Source organism: Equus quagga, chromosome 8 (genome assembly GCF_021613505.1).
Source record: "Equus quagga isolate Etosha38 chromosome 8, UCLA_HA_Equagga_1.0, whole genome shotgun sequence".
Lineage (NCBI taxonomy): Eukaryota > Metazoa > Chordata > Mammalia > Perissodactyla > Equidae > Equus > Equus quagga.
This window is the reverse complement of record NC_060274.1, coordinates 31911891-31929586: the sequence shown is the minus strand read 5'-3', so window position 1 is coordinate 31929586 and position 17696 is coordinate 31911891. Positions and strand designations below refer to the sequence as shown.

General features: G+C 48.5%; 1 long non-coding RNA gene across 8 annotated transcripts in view; it reads right to left on the bottom strand.

Annotated features, from left to right (window-relative positions):
* Nucleotides 1-369: 369 nt before the first annotated feature.
* The window catches only part of LOC124244265 (uncharacterized), a 19312-nt gene continuing 1985 nt past the window's right edge, over nt 370-17696 (bottom strand). The window contains exons 4-7 of one of the 8 annotated variants that reach the window (XR_006889922.1): nt 15752-16405; nt 9695-11374; nt 5778-5984; nt 370-5099 (exon numbers count right to left, since the gene is read on the bottom strand). This is a non-coding gene — a long non-coding RNA (uncharacterized LOC124244265). Of the gene's footprint in view, nt 5985-9694; nt 11375-15751; nt 16406-17696 lie in introns of all 8 variants that reach the window. The other 7 variants (XR_006889929.1, XR_006889925.1, XR_006889928.1 and 4 more) reach the window with 7 other exon arrangements.

Below are 17696 nucleotides of genomic sequence, written 5' to 3'. Positions count from 1 at the left end.
ACACTCCTCTTCCAAGCCGATTTGGGAGAAGATGAAGGCACATTGTCTGTGATGAAGTTCAAGTCAGTTTGCACAGAGGTCCTCAGCCAGTTTGGCCCTGGAGATTTTAGGCCAGTTCTCAATCCTGGTTGTGCGTTAGAATCATCAAGGGGCGAATTTTAAAATTTTGGGGGCCTAGCCCTCACCTCCAGAGATTTCGATTTAATTGGTCTGAGGTGCAGCTGGACCAGGGTATGGGGTAAAAAAACTCCCAGGTGACTCTTCAGGCAAGGGGGGCCGGGACCCACTGGGTTAGGCCCTCTGCACGTCCTGCCCTCCTCCTGTAAACCCTTCCCCCAGCCCCACAAGTTGAATTAGAACAGCACTCCATTCACTCTTTTTATTTTTTATTGCGGTAAAATACACGTAACACAGAATTGACCCTTTTAAAGCGTAAATACAGTGGTACTAAGTCCATTCACAATGTTGTGCATTGTGTCCATCATCACTGTCTAGTTCCAGAACTTTTCATCATCCAAATAGAAACCCAAGAAGAAGTCACTCCCCATTCCCTCCCACGCCTAACTCCCGGCAACCACCAGTTTGCCTTCTGTCTCTATGAATTTGCTTATTCTGAACACTTCATACAAATGAGATTAAGCAATACCTGGCCTCATGTGATGGCTTCTTTCAGTTAGCATAATGTTTTCAAGGTTCATCTACGTTGAAGTACGTCATTTCTTTTTATGGGTGAACAATATTCCATTGGATGGATATACCACATTTTATTTGACATTCATCTGTCGATGGACATTTGGGTTGTTTCCATCTTTTGACTTCCATTCACTCTTCTTCCCAAATCTGAAGTTCCCTAGGGCACACCTTTCCAGACACAAGAACTGGAGAGGAAAAGCTTTATAAGTTAACCATGGGGCTCTGGAGTAGACCGGTGCTTCTCCAAGTGTGATCTCCCACCAGCAGCGTCAGCATCACCAAGGAACTTGCTAGAAATGCAAATTCTCCACCTCTGCCTCAGATGTACTGAATCCAAATCTCAGCGGGTAGGGAGTTATAAAACTCTGAGTTGTAACCATTCCTCCAGGTGCTCAGACACAGGCTGAAGTTTGAGACGCACTGGTGTATGTGACACTGGCGTGGGGTTCGAACGCTAAGCGTTTTGCTGCCTTCTCTCAGTCAAGGCTGCCCACACTGCGGACGAAGCACCTTTGGAGCAGCGCGGTCCAGCGCTGGGCAGCCTCCCTGTCTGTCCGGACCCGAGATGCTAGAGTCACTGAGTTCAGCTGGTGCACAAGACACCTTCAAGTCTCACAGCTCCCGGTAATCAACAAACACACATTGTAAGAAATAGACGTAATTAGAGAGCTGCGTTCTAGCAGTTTACGTTCTTGAGTGTCTCGTACACAGGGACCAGAAATCAACACGATCCCTTCAAAATGTTACCAGGAACCAACTGGCAGGGTCTCCACAGCTGGCTTTCTGCTTCTCCTTCTCACCTGGGCAGGATCCCTGCTCGTCCCACCAGCCTGGACTCCTGCTGACCGCTCAGTCCTTTGGCTCACGCGTCATGCCACCTCCATGCCTCTGCTCAGGCTGCTCCTCCTCCCTCTGGCGCCCGCCTACTCACTCTCCATTCATCCAATCCCGTTCACCCCTCATCACTCAATCCAGCCTTCACCTCTCCTCCAGGAAGCCTGGTGGGGCCACCCCAGCCAACAGCCGTCTCCTCTTCTCCTGCTTTATTTTCAACACCGCTGTTCCTTACGCAACCACAGCGCAGCCATCTCCTGCTTCCGGTCATTTTTAAAAGCAGACTTTATTTTTAGAGCAGTTTTAGGTTCAAAGCAAAATCGGGCAGAGAGTATAGTGATTTCCCAATATACTTCCTGCCCCCCTCACACACACAGCCTCCCCCATTCTCAACACCTCCACCAGGGTGGCGCATTTATGACAATCAGTGAACCCACATCGACACGTCAGTCACCCAGAGTCCACAGTTTACGTCACGGCTCACTCTTGGTGTTGTCCATTCAATGGGTTTGAACAACGTATAAGGACACATACCCACCATTATGGGATCATATAGATTCGTTTCACTGCCTTAAAAACCCTCTGTGCTCCACCTGTTTTTCCCCCTCTCCCCCAGCTCCTGGCAACCACACATCGTTTTACTGTCTCTGTAGTTCTGCCTTTTCCAGAACGTCATGTAGCTGGAACCACACAGTACGAAACCATTTCAGACTGGCTTCTTTCACTCAGTAAGACGCATTTAAGTTTCCTCCTTGTCTTTTCATGGCTTGACAGCTCATTTCCGGTCATTTTTATTATGTGGTATTTTGTCTTGCCTCACAAAAATTTAATTCCCAACTATTCTGTAACCGCTGATACAGATGATGGGGCGGGGGGGGGGAGGGTGGGAGGGGAGGTCTATTTAAAACCAGGGGTGTGTCCACTTTCACGTATTAGGAGGTAAATTATCGCACAGGGAAGAACCCCACCACGTGAGCCTCGATGGGACTTGGAGGGTGAGAAAGGCAAGCTCCGGGCTCGGCTGGGAAGCCCAGGGGAAGACGAAGACTGAGCCACACTCTGCTCCTCCGTAAGGAAGCAGCTGAGTCTGGGGATTGGAGGAGGCGGTAAGTGGGGGGAAGAGCAGACTCAGGAGGATAACGGGGAGCCAGGGCTTGAGGGAGCATGGTGCGCGATCCCGATAAGGGACACAACATGTGGCTTTCTGCTATGGCCTCTGCTGTGCTGTGCTCCAATTCCTCCACGTTAGACCCAACTGTGAGCACAAGTGGGCTGCCTCCCCAGCCCCAGACACAAAGGAGAGGGAACTGGGGCCCTGCACAGCAGGCGGTGACAAAGGCAGCGAAAGAGCAGACCCCACCAGGACCTGACAGGCCCGGACAGGGGTGGCGGGCAGAGCTGGACACCACAAGTCCTCAGAGACCATCTTGGGAAACCCCGAGGAGGGCCTGGCTCTCACAGAAGGGGAGGTGGGGCTCTGCCATCCATCAGGGTCCGCAGAAGAACGGGAGCCCAGAAGGCTGCACCGCTCGAGTCCTGCTCGTGTCACAATGACAACCACGCAACGTCCCCCAGGCAGAAACAGCACAATGCTGCATCTGGCCTTTCTGGAACCTTCTACTGTGATGGGGGTCACAGGGTAGGGAGTCCTTGAGAGTGTTTCCTGCCAGACAATTTAGAGGGTCCAATACATTAGGCAAAAATCACAATAAAAGGAATGCACGCTGAGTATCCTATGAGTGCCATATACTCATTTTTTTGTGAAATAGCCAAAACAGGGGTGCAACTGCCTTGACACTTTTTCAGACTCAAATTACTGCAGCCGTGCTGCGTGGAGCACTTCGGGTCTTCCGTCACCCATGTGTCTGCGTGTGACAGTGGACCGAAGATGCACTTCTAAGGCAGGACTTGGCCCTGCTCCCTGCTTGCCCTCCCCTTTCTGAGCCGAGGCCACGAGCGCCTTTGGATCAAGACCCTGAGCAAAACACTGCCCCTGGGGAACTCGGCAGGGGCTGGACATTTTCTCGAACTCACTGCCGCCCGGGATTCCTCAAAGGCTCAGCTGGCAAGGACCGTCACAAGGATGCTGAGTCCAATCGGTTTTCCAAAGCGACAGAGGGTCGTGGTACTGGCGCCGAGCCACCTGCCTGAGCAGGACGTCTGGCTCGGGCTCACGAACTCAATGACCCCGGGCAGCTTTCTCACCCTGTTTTCCGGTCCTCCATTTACTCATCTGCAAAATGGGGAGGACCACCTTCCCAGCCTCACATGGTTGCTGTAAGACTTAATGAGGTGGCACAGGCAAGGGCTCAGCCTCTCGCTGGCTCCTCACAGTGCCCAGGAAGCATGACCTATTGTCACCCCTGGTGGAGTCACAGCAGCCGAGCAGACTATGCGTGGACTCCATTACACCGGCTTTTGGTGGAACATTTCTATTGGACTACGCTGTGGTTTGCTGCCACTAGCCTCTCTTAGGGACAGCTGGTGGCCCCAGTCACTGGGTTTACTCTAAAGTGGTTGTGGACACCATTTGCAACACTGCAGCATCCTCCTTAGAAGGACCCTACAGAGCTCTTTCTTCCCGCCCAGCCTGGCATCCTGCCTCTCCTGAGCACTGTTTTCCTCTTAGAAGCTCTGGGAATGATTCAGTAATCAGGTTCCTCTTCACACCAGCCTGAGAGGGTGCATGGGGCCGGCCCATAGGTGTTTTCATGCGGGCCTCACATCCGGCTTCGGTTTATGGCTCCTCCCCTTGGTTTGGCGCATGCTGCGTCGCTCTCCACCTTGCAGTAATAACAGTAAACCACCAAGCACTTACTGCGGGCCAGCCCTGCACTAGGAACCTGACGGGAACTGTCGTCCATGTTCGCCCAGGCCCACCAGGAAGACATCGTTTCCAGTTTAGAGGTAAGGAAGCCAGGGAGCAGTAAGATGATGGGACCGTCCAGGTTCCCCGGGAAGGGGAGTGAGGGAGCTGGGATTCCAGCCGCTGTCACACACGCCTAACGGATGCCCTCTCCCAGAGTGAAGGCATTTCTGTACACGGTCATGAATCCTTAGGGAACAGGGCATGGATAAACAAATAAGTCACATTCTGAATGATGTCTCCCCTTGCTCGTTCCCTCATTTAACTGGTGGGGCTATGATTGTGGTGTCTGATGCTTCAAAGTCCCCTGCGGGTCCCAGGACATCCTGACCAACAGCCCTGGGTGAAATGAAGGAGAGGTCGGGAAGCAGGGACCGCACAGGTGGGCTCTGCTCCTGGCACCAGAGCCGCACTCCGGCCCTCAGGGCGGCGCCCCGCGCTCCGCTCCAGGCCCAGAAGCAACACCAGGACTGACGGGGCTTGCGCTCTGTGCCGCGTCCCTCGCTGATCCAGATGAGTTACACCATCGCAGGGGTCCTCAGGTCACTCCCCGTGTGAAGTGTGAGACTGGAACACGTCCCTGCAGGAGGTCACATGACGTAGCAGAGAAGACCCCAGCTCCAGAGTCTCTTGCCCCCATTTGAATCCAGGCCTACTTCCTCTCACTGTGCCTCAGTTTCCTTATCTGTAAAATGGGTGTGATAACCTGGCGAGGTAGGGGAGGATACTAGTTAAGAACACAGAGCCCAACAATCTTAGTTTGAATCCGGGCCCTAACTCTAGCAGAATGACCCTGAGCAAGTTGTTGAAGCTTTCTGAGCTCAGTTCTTCATCTGTACCTGGAGGATGCCGGTAGTCACTACTTCAGAGGAGGACTAGGGGATAACGTAAATTAATATATACACAAAATAAACTGCGCTCGGCACAGAGTAAGCACCACATTAACTGTTAGCTATTGCTATTGCTGTACATGCGAAGTGCTTAGAATGGCCTGCGATCGATGTCAGCTATTATCCCTGCCTGATTATTAAGACGGAACGGCAAGCAGCATTCTGGGAAACTCCGGTCTCCTCCAGTCTGTGTGAGGGGACAAACTCATGAGCAGCTCTTTGCACGGGAAACTGAGTAGGAATGCTCTCAGCTCCCCCCACCCCCCCCACGCCCGACTCCCACCCCGTGCCAAAGCAAGGAGGGGAGTCTCAAAGGAGGGAAGAAGGTGAGGACAAAGCATCTTTGATGCAACCGGAGCAAGCTTCCTCAGCTCCTCGAGAGAGAGAGCCTCATCCTTCAAAGTTCCAAACTAAATGAACCCACGAGCTCAACTCTGAAGCAGTACATAGACAAATTAGCCCCGAGGCCTAACGACTGAGGCTGTGTTTCTTACGTAAATTCACATGAACAAATAGGACACAGTCTTCTTCCTTCTCCAAGTACGGGAGTCGACACCTGGTTAAGCAGGGGCGAGGCTGCGCCCCTGGGGGCAGGGGGCATCCAGCCTCCCCTCCACCTGCTCCTTGCCGCTCCTTTCCTCCTCTCCGCCCTCTGGAATCACTGTCTCTTGTTGTCGTACCTCCGGGCACAGACAGCTACCCTGGCAAATGAGAGACGAGGTCAGAAACAGACACAAGAAGCAGAAAACCAACAGAAACAGAAGCTGGAGCAGAGCACTAAAAGGACTCTAAGGCTGCAGGTAAGAAACAAGCATGAAAGAGAGAAAAACACAAGTAGGAGAACAGGATTCGAGCATCGGGAAGTAGGACTGTGTTTGTCAGTAAACTTTATACAAAGCTCGCTGTGCGCCACGCAGACATACATCATCTCAGGTGATCTTTGGAGAGAGGTAGATACAGTGATCCTAATCAGTCTATAGATGGGGAACCTGAAGCTTACAGAGCTTTGGAGATTTGTCTGCTTACTACTGCATCTGGTCTAAATCAGGAAAGATTGGGGAAGACTGAGAAAAGATCCATAAGGATAAAGAAAGGATCTAAAATTCAAGGCTTTCAACAAGAGGTTAAAAGTCCCAGAATTGTTTAGCATGGTGAAAAGAGGCCTGGGGAGGGGAGCGTAGAGGGGAGGAACGTTGGTGCTGACATCCGTTGCCCCTTCCCTTTTCCTAACGGGTCCTTGATGTCCTGGGGATGTGGCTGGGGGAACCAGCCCAGCCCCACCCTGGCTGCAGGAGACGGCTCTCCTGTGCTCAAGCCGGTCAGCACTGACCAACCCCTCACATGCCCCCCAGAGCAAGTGATGCTGGGAGGAGTACAAGACCCAGTCAGAGCCAATGAGACATCATTTGAGCATCCTAGTGAACGGATGCTTAATAATACTCTTAAGAAAGTAACACTGTGCACAGTATTTCATTTCCAAGGAAAGCAGTACAAGCAGAAGTGTATTGAAACTGCTACTGGCCTTTCCTTACAGGGCAATCATTAAACACACGAATAAAGCCTGAACGATTCTTTAAAATCGCTTAACATTTACTGAGTCCCTGCTACAGGCCAGGTATTTGGCGTGAATTATCGTTCATCCTCGCAGTTCAGTACCGCATAGCAGAAATCATTATTCCAGTCTCACAAATGAAGAAATCGAGTCTCAGAGGTTTAAACAAGGTGCTCACGGTCACATAACTAACAAACACAAGGTAGGCCTGGCCTCTGGGCACGCGGAGTGCCCACACCCGTGATTTTTACACTGCAGGGCCCTGGCCACAGATGTCTGCTAGTCCTGATGTTCTGCAACTGTTTTTCAATCTTTGTCTTTGGGAAACTCACAGCCTGGGCAATTCTGAAGAACCTTTCTATCGCTCTCACCAAGAAGAGGGACTGCAGCTGGGGACCCAGCCTATTGTCCTGGTCGGAGGTCCAACTATCCCCTCTCTTTCCTGCCCATCTTGCCCTCCCTCACTCTCTGGCTTTCTTGGGGAAATGGTAAATCGGGCACCCTAACTGTTTCTTCCTCTTGGGGACGGGCAGTGTTGAGAGCACATATCCTAGATGTTGGCTCTGGCTCCTGGTCGGTCTTAACAATTACGCTGTCTCACTAGTGTTCATACTACTCCTTAGCTAAATGTTTGAATTTCCCTTTCATTGAAGACTTCGAGCTGGACCTTAGGCTCCAAAATGCCCTTGGCCCCCATTGACTAGAGCTAATATGGTGCATCCAAATGGAACATATCTGACATCCGGTTCACACTAGGTTTGGGGGCCCTGCTTTTTGCCTACAAATGGATGCACCGAAGAGTTTGTTTAACATTGATTGAAGTTTAAGCATGTCATGTTCCTTGTCTGATACTGTGTCATTCAGTATAAGCAGATGCTGACTCCACATGTGAAGTCATGTGAGGTGTCCGACCAGTGACTCTGAACTATTTGGAAATGATCTCTTCCTGCTAAATATTTTTAAATATTTCAAAGTTAAAAAAAAAGCCAGATAAATAAAATAAAATTTCTTTCTCTTGGTCAAATAACCATATTTCTTACTTAGGTAAGTCCTCACTGCTCCATAATCTTCAAATGAGGTGATGCCAGTAAAAGTGATAAGCAAAGGAACATACGAATGTCAGTCATTAATATTTCTTAGAACACTAATGACGTTTTGTTTTCCCAAACAAGTCAGAGTCTCAAGCTTTTCTATACATAAGCCACCAGAGTACGATTTATCATGGAATTCTCCCCACAGAAAACGATGTCCAAGAGAGTTTCCCAAATACACCAGTTATCCGGAGAGTTCACCACTCCCACGATCCACCTAAGAGCTTCACCAGTAGCCAACAAAAGAAGCGATGGGGATCTTTCTGCTTCCAGGAAATAGATATTTCCTAATAGGCAACTTAAAATGGAGAAATTGTCTTAAATATATTCTATATGCCCATGCAACATCCAGCAGAACGCCATTAAAATAGCGTATGTTCAACAGAATAAGACAAACCACAGACTCGGAGAAAATATTTGCAAAAGACGTATCTGATAAAGGACTGTGATCCAAAATATACAAAGAACTCTTGAAACTCAACAATAAGAAATCAAACAACCCAATTAAAAATGGGCAAAGGATATGAACAGACATCTCACCAAAGAAGATAGATATACAGATGGCAAACAAGCAAACATCATATATCCTTCGGGAATTACAAATTAAAACAACAGTAAGATACCACGACACACCTACTAGAATGGTCCAGATCTAGAATCCTGAAACCTCAAATGCTGGCTAGGACGTGGAGCAACAGGAACTCTCATTCACTGCTGGTGGGAATGCAAAATGCTACAGCCACTTGGACAGTTTGGAAGTTTCTTTAAAAACTAAATATACTCTTACCACATGATCCAGCAAGTGCACTTCTTGGTATTTACCCACATGAGGTGAGAGCTTATGTCCATGCAAAAACCTGCACACGGAGATTTATGGCAGCTTTATGCATAACTGTCAACACTTGGAAGCAACCAAGATGTCCTTCAGTAGGTGAATGGGTAAACACACTGTTACATATCCAGACAATGGAATAGTATTCAGCGCTAAAAAGAAATGCGCTATCAAGCCAAGAAAAGACAAGAAGGAAGCTTAAATGCATATTACTGAGTGAAAGAAGTCAATCTGAAATGCCTATGTACTGGATGATTCCAACGACATGACATCCTGGAAAAGGCAAAACTACAGAGAGAGAAAAAGAGAGAGTAGAAAGATCAGTGGTTGCCAGCGGTTGGGGGGAGGGAGAGATGATTAGGTGGAGCACAGAGGATTTTTAGGGCAGTGGACTATTCTGGATGATACTATAGTGGTAGATAGATGTCATTATATGTTTGTCCAAACCCATAGAATGCACAACACCAAGAGTGAGCCCTAATGTAAACTGCAGACTCTGGGTGACAAGGACGCGTCAATGGAGGTTCATTGATTATAACAAATGTACCATTCTGGTGGGGCGTGCGGATAGTGGGGGAGCCTGTGCACGTGTGGAGCAAGGGGTAAATGCGAACTCTGTACTCAATTTTGCTGTTGACCCAAAACTGCGCTAAAAAATAAAGCCTATTTAAAAAATTGTATATGTTCAATAAACTCAAGTTAATTAACATAATTTCATTAACTACTTAATCGTAGGTGCTATGGTAAATTAAGTTCTACTCGTGACCATCCCTAAGCCTGTACACATTTGGTTAAAACAGGTATTATTCAAAGACCTTAAAAGCAACTATAGGCGACTCAGCTCTTACATTCTGCCAATGGAAAACATCAGGATCTGTTTCACACCCTCAGGTCAAATAATCAACCAACGACCGAGTCAGTTTTATCAGAAAATACCTAAGGCTCAAGCCAAGCCAACTCCAACTAGAGACACCACGGATGCCTCGGTTATCCCGGGGGTGGTCACAGATGCTCCTTCTGACGAGCAGACAGTGGTGCATTTCTACTGGACACAGTCATGGAAATAGACCAAAGAAGTTTCTGTAACCCTGGAAACAAAGCCGGACGTATCATTTCAGTCTGCAGGGCAGATTCTAAACAGCCCAAATGCTGTTAAACACCATCCTTAATGCCGCACACGTAGTCTTCACCATACACACACCATTCGTGGGAGGAGCGGCCAGGAAGTTCTTATGAAAAGATCGGTACCTCTAGTTTGAAATTAAAGCAATAAGTGTGGGAGAACGTTTTATGCAGATTCCTTCTCTTCTAAAGCTTAGAGAGGTATTTTGTTGCTAGCCAGAAAGGCTCTTTACAACCGCTGTCAGCTGAAGGACTAAAAGAAAACAACCCCACAGGGGAAATGATTTTACTGTCTCAAGAGTTCTGAGCAAGTCCACGAGCATCAACGTGAATGTGTGCTCCAACAGCTTACACATCAGGGTACGCGCTGACGTTGGGAGGCTCAGATTCGCATAGATAAGAAGCGTAGAGTCCAGCCCCTTACTGGAAGCTCTGTCAACACCCAAACTTACAATTTGGGGTTCTTTGCAAAGACCTTGCTTGAGAGGCATTTCATCCAACCTGCCGCCCAATGCAGGAATCTCTGCTAAAACATTGGATGAACTGTCTTGCCGCCTCTGCTGAAAGAGAGAGAGAGCATTTGCTGTTCCCCAAACCTCCCCTATTGCACTGTTAGGACATTTTTGCTTATTCTCAGCAAAACCTGCTCCATCTAACTCCCGAACGCTGGGCTATGCCCTCCCTCTAGTACCAGAGAATAAGAATGATTCCTCTGCCTGGCTGGAGCCCTTGCCAGCTGTGATTATAATTAGCCATTGCACACAGCGACCCTTCCAATAACTATGGAAGGCAGATTCCACTAGTTAGGCTTGCAAGGAATAGAGACTTTCTCAGATTCCCTGTGTCCGTGATTGCCAACCTTCTGTGGAATACCAGATTCGGGGCTACACACTTGAAAGGTTGAAATGGCCTCCTCAGTTATCCTGGGATTCACCTGGTCCCCTTTTGCATCGCTGACTTTATTTCCATGATACAATCAGAAGGCCAAGTTCTCGCGTGTGCTCATTTCCTTCACACCAGCTTGCCATCAGTTTCCACCTTTGACCCCTGACCTCTGACCTGCCACAGGCTGGGCTCTGGCCGTGCACCACATCACGTGGTGCTCGGTTTAGCAATCTCGCTCTCTGGAATTGCATAACAACAGAGAGGCTAAAAAAGAAATGTTTCACACATTGCCAAAATTTGGCAGCACGCTGGGGAAGCGTTTGAGGCGGCGCAGTGAACCCCACGCATCGGCTGAGAAGCGCTGTCTTACGTAACGGGGTTGACTTGGGGGCCACCCTGGGAACACAGGAGTCCAGCATCTCCACCTCAGCGCCAGCCTCCTGGAGACCAGGGCCCAGTCCAGGAGCTGGAGGGTTGCTCAGGACACAACATGGCTCTAACAAACAACTGGGTCATAACAGGAGATCAGATTGCCTTCTGTTGAGCTCTTCATCTGCACCGGGCACTGGGCCAAACGTCGTACAAGTGTTAGCTATCTTTCTTCTAAACCTGTTCAAATTGGGGAACAAAATACTCTTAGATTAAAATGTTCAAAACAAATGTACAGTATGACGAATGATCACAAAGCGAACACTTGCATGACTACCTCCTTGGGCAAGAGCTAGAATACCTTCAAGTGCTCCCAGAACTCCTGCCCTGGGGGTCCCCGCCCGGTCCCGGGACCCTCCCATCCCCTCCCCGAGAAGCAACCACTATTCTGACTTTCATGATAATCTCTTCCTTACTTTTCTTTATAGTTTGCTCAACAGTATGTGCCACATAATATGAACTCCATTATATAGTTTATACCTTAGCGTTGCCTATTTTTTAATTTTAAAGTGACATCATATGCTCTGTATTATTTCCTTTGCTCAATATTATGTTTATTTATGTTGATTAATTCATGTTGTTCCTGATAGCATAGTTCATTCATTTTCAGTGCTGTATAGTACTCCATTGTGTGACTATATCACAGTCTCTTCATCATTCCATGATTGATGGATATTTGTGTTGGTTCTAGCATGAGGCCACAGACAGAGTCATAGACATACTTGTGTATATATTCCAGAGTACATGAGAAGTTCCTCTTAGATAAGTATATCCAGGAATAGAACTGCCAGGTGGTGAGATGTGCGTGTTTTCAGTTTTACTAGATAATGCCAAACTGCTTTGCAAAATGGTTACACTAATCTGCATTCCTACCAGCAGCACGCAGATTTTCTGTTGCTCTGCATCCTCACCAACACTTGTATTATCGGATTTTTACAATGTTGCCAATCTGATGTGTGCGTGTGGTATTTGACTGTAGTTTCAATGCCTGTTTTTTTGAACTTTCCATACATTGACCCATACTTCACACAGTCACCTCTCTCTTGCTACTTTTGCTCGACATTGAGTTTATAGGATCCATCCGTGTTGTTGCATGTGGAATCGCGCTGTATTTCCTTTATCACTAACGAGGTTGGTCATATTTTCATATATTTTTTGGCCATGTTAATATATCCTCCTTTGGAAAGGGCTTGTTCTAGTCTTTGCTTGTTTTTCTATTGGGCTGGCTGTCTTTTCCTTGTTGATTTGTAGGAGTTTTTTTTTCAACTTTTAATTCTGCCTACTGGTTCTCTAGTGGTTTTCTGAGTTGCAAATATCCCCCCCTATTCTCATGTGTATCTCTTCAACCCTCACAACAAGCCCAAGAAATAAATATGATGGTGTCTACTTTATAGTTGAGAAAACAGAACACACCCTCAGAGACGCTGAGTGACTTGTTCGAGGTTACCCAGCTCATCCACATAAGAGCTGGGAAATCACCCCCGGGATCTGCTCCCCTTGAAAGCCTGGCTCTTGCCACGTGGCCACACGCAGGGTCAGGGGCCTAGCACTGTGGGTCTTCAGCCACTCCTCCTGACCCAGCCTTTCTCTTCCCTCCTCCTTCCTTCCGACTTCCTCTTCCTGCCTGTGGTACGACCTTTCTGATGTCCCCCGGTTCCAAACATTGCCACTCACTTGGGTTTGCCTTCCGATTCCCTGAAGGAGGCTCACAGCCCCGTCTGGCACTGTCCCCTCACGGACAGACAGACCGTACCAGGGCCGCGGCGCAGGTGCTCTCCCAGTCCACTCGGCTGTGGCCCGGGCGGCAGGGCCACATGGTCAGCTGGTCTCAGAGGGTGCTGCGGGCACAGAGGCTGCTCTCCAAAGCAGTTACTGCCTCTGAATCTTCAGTTCTCAGGCTGATCATCACCTGCTGCTTCGACGTCTCGTCATCCTAATGACAACTCCCATCCAGTCTGTCCCACAGACCCGGAAGCCTTCCAGGTTACCACCCTCTCCCACACGCCCCACCCAAGCCCATTCAGGCATCAGTTCCTATCAATTCTCTGGCCTCAATAACTCTTCAATCCACCCACTTCTCTTCACGTCCAGCCTCCACCTCAGTCCAGGGTCCACCCTCGTCTAGCTTGCCATCATCTCTCACCCGGACTCCCAAAATAGCTACATCATGTTCTCTTCCCTTCCACTTCCCCTCTTCCTAATCTGTTCTCCACACAACAGCCAGAGGGATCTGTTCAAAATGCTGATCTAATCTCGTCAGATTCCATTGGCTTCCTTTTCTCTTGAGATGAAGACCAAACCCCTTGAGAGGAGCCCCAGGGCCCTGCAAGGTTTGACCCTGCCTCCTCTTCACTTGCGTCCTTGCCCTCTGCTCTTTGCCCCCCCATAAGTTTTTCAGTCCTGTTGATCTGCCAGGCTCCCTCTCTCCTCAGGGCCTTTGCACGTGCTGTGTGAACTGCCTGGCATGCCTTGGTCTCCCCTCACCACACCCTGGCCTGGCTAATTTCAGACCTCAGCAGTTCCGGCCTCTCTGCCTTACATAGGTGCCCTGCACATCCCTGCGTGACTGTTATCTCAGTGTAGGCTGGAAATGGTGCATGTAAACAACAAGATATTATTGCCTTCTGCCTATCAGAGGGGCAAAGGTTAACATTACTGACAATATCCTGTGTTGTCGAGGCTGCAAGAAAACACGCACTGTGATTTGCACTCTCATGCAGGTCCGACCCGAATGGTCAGAAACAGGGTGGCATCTGTCATGTGACTTTTTCACGCCCTTTGACCCAGCAGTTCCTCTTCCATGAATTGACCCTTTAGAAATAAACTCTTCCGCCTGCTACGCAAAAACAGATACACAAAATAATTCTCTTTGCAACCTTGTTTATAACAGTGAAAAAGTGGAAACAGTACACGTCCCTATCAACAAGACACTAGATAAATAGTGGTACGTTCATAAAAGGGAGCCCAAATCAGCTACTTAAAAGAATGAGGTAGATTTCTTTATATTCATACGGAAGGGTGTCAAGATATCTTTAGCTAAAAAAAGCAAATTAAAAAGAGTATGGTTCCATTTTCATGCTTTTCAAATCTATTGCATGGGTATTTTTAAAAGTTGGAGGAAAATGCATCATCCTGTGGACAGTGGCTATCCCAGGGAGGGAGGATGAATTTAAGGGAGATTTTTCTTTTCTGTGTTATGTATTTTTGTAACGTTTATTTTTATTATTTAATTACTACAAAATAATTTATAATCTGAAAAAAATCTAATACAAGATAATTATTACATAATTAGGTCTACGGTGTCTCTTCCCCCAGAATGTAAGCTCTCTGAGGTCGGCAAAGGCTTCTACTCCATTCGATCTTGTGTCCTCACGGCCTAGTCAGTGCCAGGCACACAGGAGGAACTCATTAAACATTCATTAATTGAATGAACGAACTGTTTCTATGACCCCATAAAATGTGGGACCCACTCAGAACTGAGGAGACAGACCCGTGGCTCCCTCCTCCCCCGAGTTGTGTCCTCTAGACTTTAAAAAGTTACATGACTGCCTCACTTTTCATAGCAGTCCCAAAGATCATTGGCTGATGTTAAGCTTTAGGGCCTTCACACAAGTACAGCACTCAAGCCAGGTTCCCCTCCTGGCTTAGGCAAATAATTTTTTTTTTTTTTTTTTTTTTTGGTGAGGAAGATTCGCCCTGAGCTCACATCTGTGCCAATCTTCCTCTACTTTGTATGTGGGATGCCGCCACAGCATGGCTGATGAGTGGAGTACGTCTGCACCTGGGATCTGAACCCCCAAACCTGGGCCACTGAAGTGGAATGCACTGAACTTTAACCACTCAGCTATAGGGTGGCCCCCTTGCAAATAAATTTTTTGAGTCCCAACTGAGGGGTTCACACTTTGTCCCTGTCAAATGTCATCCTTGGGGTTTTGTTCACATGTGCCAAGGTATTTTAAAACCCAATCACTGACATCTAACCAAGCACAAGTCCTACCAACTTTATGTTACCCACACACTTGATAAATATGACTTATATGTTACTTCTGATTTAGTTATAACGAAAGAAAATTGCACAGGACGGGGCCTCCAACAGAACCATGGAGCCCTCTGTAAGAGAAGGCGCTCCACGTGGACTTGGCAGAACTGGTCTCTCTGTGTCCAATTAAGCTTAAGCACACTAAGCTCATGCGCACCTCAGGGCCTTTGCACTCACAGCTCCCTCTACTTGGAAAGCTTTCTCCAGATGGTTCAGGACTCAGCTCTAAGGCTGTGTCATCAGAAAGGGCTTCCTATTACCCAATCTAAAATAATCGCCTCCCCAACTCCACATTATCTGTTTTGTTTTCTTTAAATCACTTACCAATAAGGAAAGTTACCTCAGTTATATTTTTTACTTACCTCTTTGTTACCTGCTCCCTCCTCCCACCCGGTGTCAGTGGGGACACCATCAGCCTTATTCAGGCTCTGTCTCCTGTGCCTGGAGCATTGTAGCTACTCAAGAACTATTTGCCGAGTGATGAAGAGAGATGGTCAGGTGTCTGTGACTCCATTTACCTGAACTGTCTTCTAGATCCATGTCTCTATTTTATCCACAAGGATGCTGTATCAGTTTCCTGGGGCTGCTGTAACAAATTTCCACAAGTTTGAGGCTTAAAATAACAAAAATTTATTCTCTCGCAATTCTGGAAGCCGGAAGTCCAACCTCAGTTTCACTGGGCTGAAGTCCAGGTGCCAACAGGCCACATTCCCCCCAGAAGCCCAAGGGAGGATCTGTTCCTTGCCTTTTCCAGCTTCTGGCGGCTGCTGGTGTTCCCTGGCTCGTGGCTGCGTCGCTCAGTCTTCGAGGCTAGCATCTTCAAACCTTCCTCCACTCCATCTTTACGTTGCCTTCTCCCCTGGGCGTGTCATTGCAAAGTCTCCCTCTGCCCCGCCCTTGAAGGATACATGGGATGGCATTTAGGGCCCAGCTGGATAATCCAGGATAATCTCCCCAACTCAAGATGCTTAACTTAATGACCTCCGCCAAGACTTGACCATTTATGCACCGCTGTCGGCAGCACACTCCCAGCTTTCAGGGATTAGAGCCCGATATCTGCGGAGGCCACATTCAGTCCCCTGCAGACGTCATTAGCGACTCTGCAAAATGCCTTTGCAAAATCGAGACAGATCAAGTGTCCAGGATTTCTCTTTCCCACTTCTACGTAGCGCCTGCCATGGAGGAGAGCTCAGTAAATGCTTCTGGAATGAATAAATGCATCGAAGATGTTGCTCTGCTCTACCGCTCCCCACCCCAGTCCTCAAAAGGGGGAAAGAATGGGCCTGTGACTACAACAGGATAACTGGCTTTCCCAGTTCCCAGACGCTTGAGAAGCCAGAATGGGTTTGGAAAACGCAGACTGTCTTCACAAGGGAGCTCCATCCGACATGCTGCCGATACCCGCCGGAAGGACGTCTGATCATGGAACAGGCAACAGGACTCAACTTATTTACGAAGGAGCTTTGCCCACGAGGAGGGTTAGGGCTTTGCTCATATTTTATTTCTCTCCCTCCCAGCACTCAGCAGGGTTGTGTTGTAGCCAAATTAGTTCTTTGGCTTTTGTGATACCGAATACGAGGATGGGGAATGGGGGAGACCCAACAGCCCTGATTACGCAGAAGGGAAAGGAGTTTATCTTCCCCAGATTGAGGGGACCCCTGATGCAGTTCACATGAAGTACAGCATCGGGGAAGGGCCCACTCAGGTCCATCACAGGGCCATTCCATAGTAAACCCAATCTTCCAACCCCTGAGCTGGCCCCTGGTGGCATCATGACCCTGACCCTCTGCCGACAGGAGCAGGTTATTCTACAGTTAGTGCATGTGATGCTCTTTTTTTTTAAAGATTTTATTTTTTTCCTTTTTCTCCCCCAAGCCCCCCGGTACATAGTTGTATATTCTTCGTTGTGGGTCCTTCTAGTTGTGGCATGTGGGACGCTGCCTCAGCGTGGTTTGATGAGCAGTGCCATGTCCGCGCCCAGGATTCGAACCAACGAAACACTGGGCCACCTGCAGCGGAGCGCGCGAACTTAACCACTCGGCCACAGGGCCAGCCCCGCATGTGATGCTCTTTAATACTCCTTGGAAAACCAGAGAGTAAAGACCTACTGATATGGGACCCCGGTTCCCACCACCAGACGCCCACCATGATGGGGTTCTCTTGAGGAGTTGTCAGTTGGTGAGGTTTAGTACGCTGAGATTGCTCCTGGGTTGGCCTCTGGAGTCCCTACTGCTAAGCAGGGGAAACGCTCTGACAGCTGAGAAGGGAAGTAGGATGCCCCATCTCAGCATCATGGTGGTGTGGTCCTATCTCAGCATCACGGTGGTGTGGTCCTCTCTCAGCATCACAGTGATGTGGTCCTATCTCAGTATCATGGTGGTGGTGATTCTATCTCAGCATCACTGTGGTGGTGGTCCTATCTCAGCATCACGGTGGTATGGTCCTATCTCAGCATCACAGTGA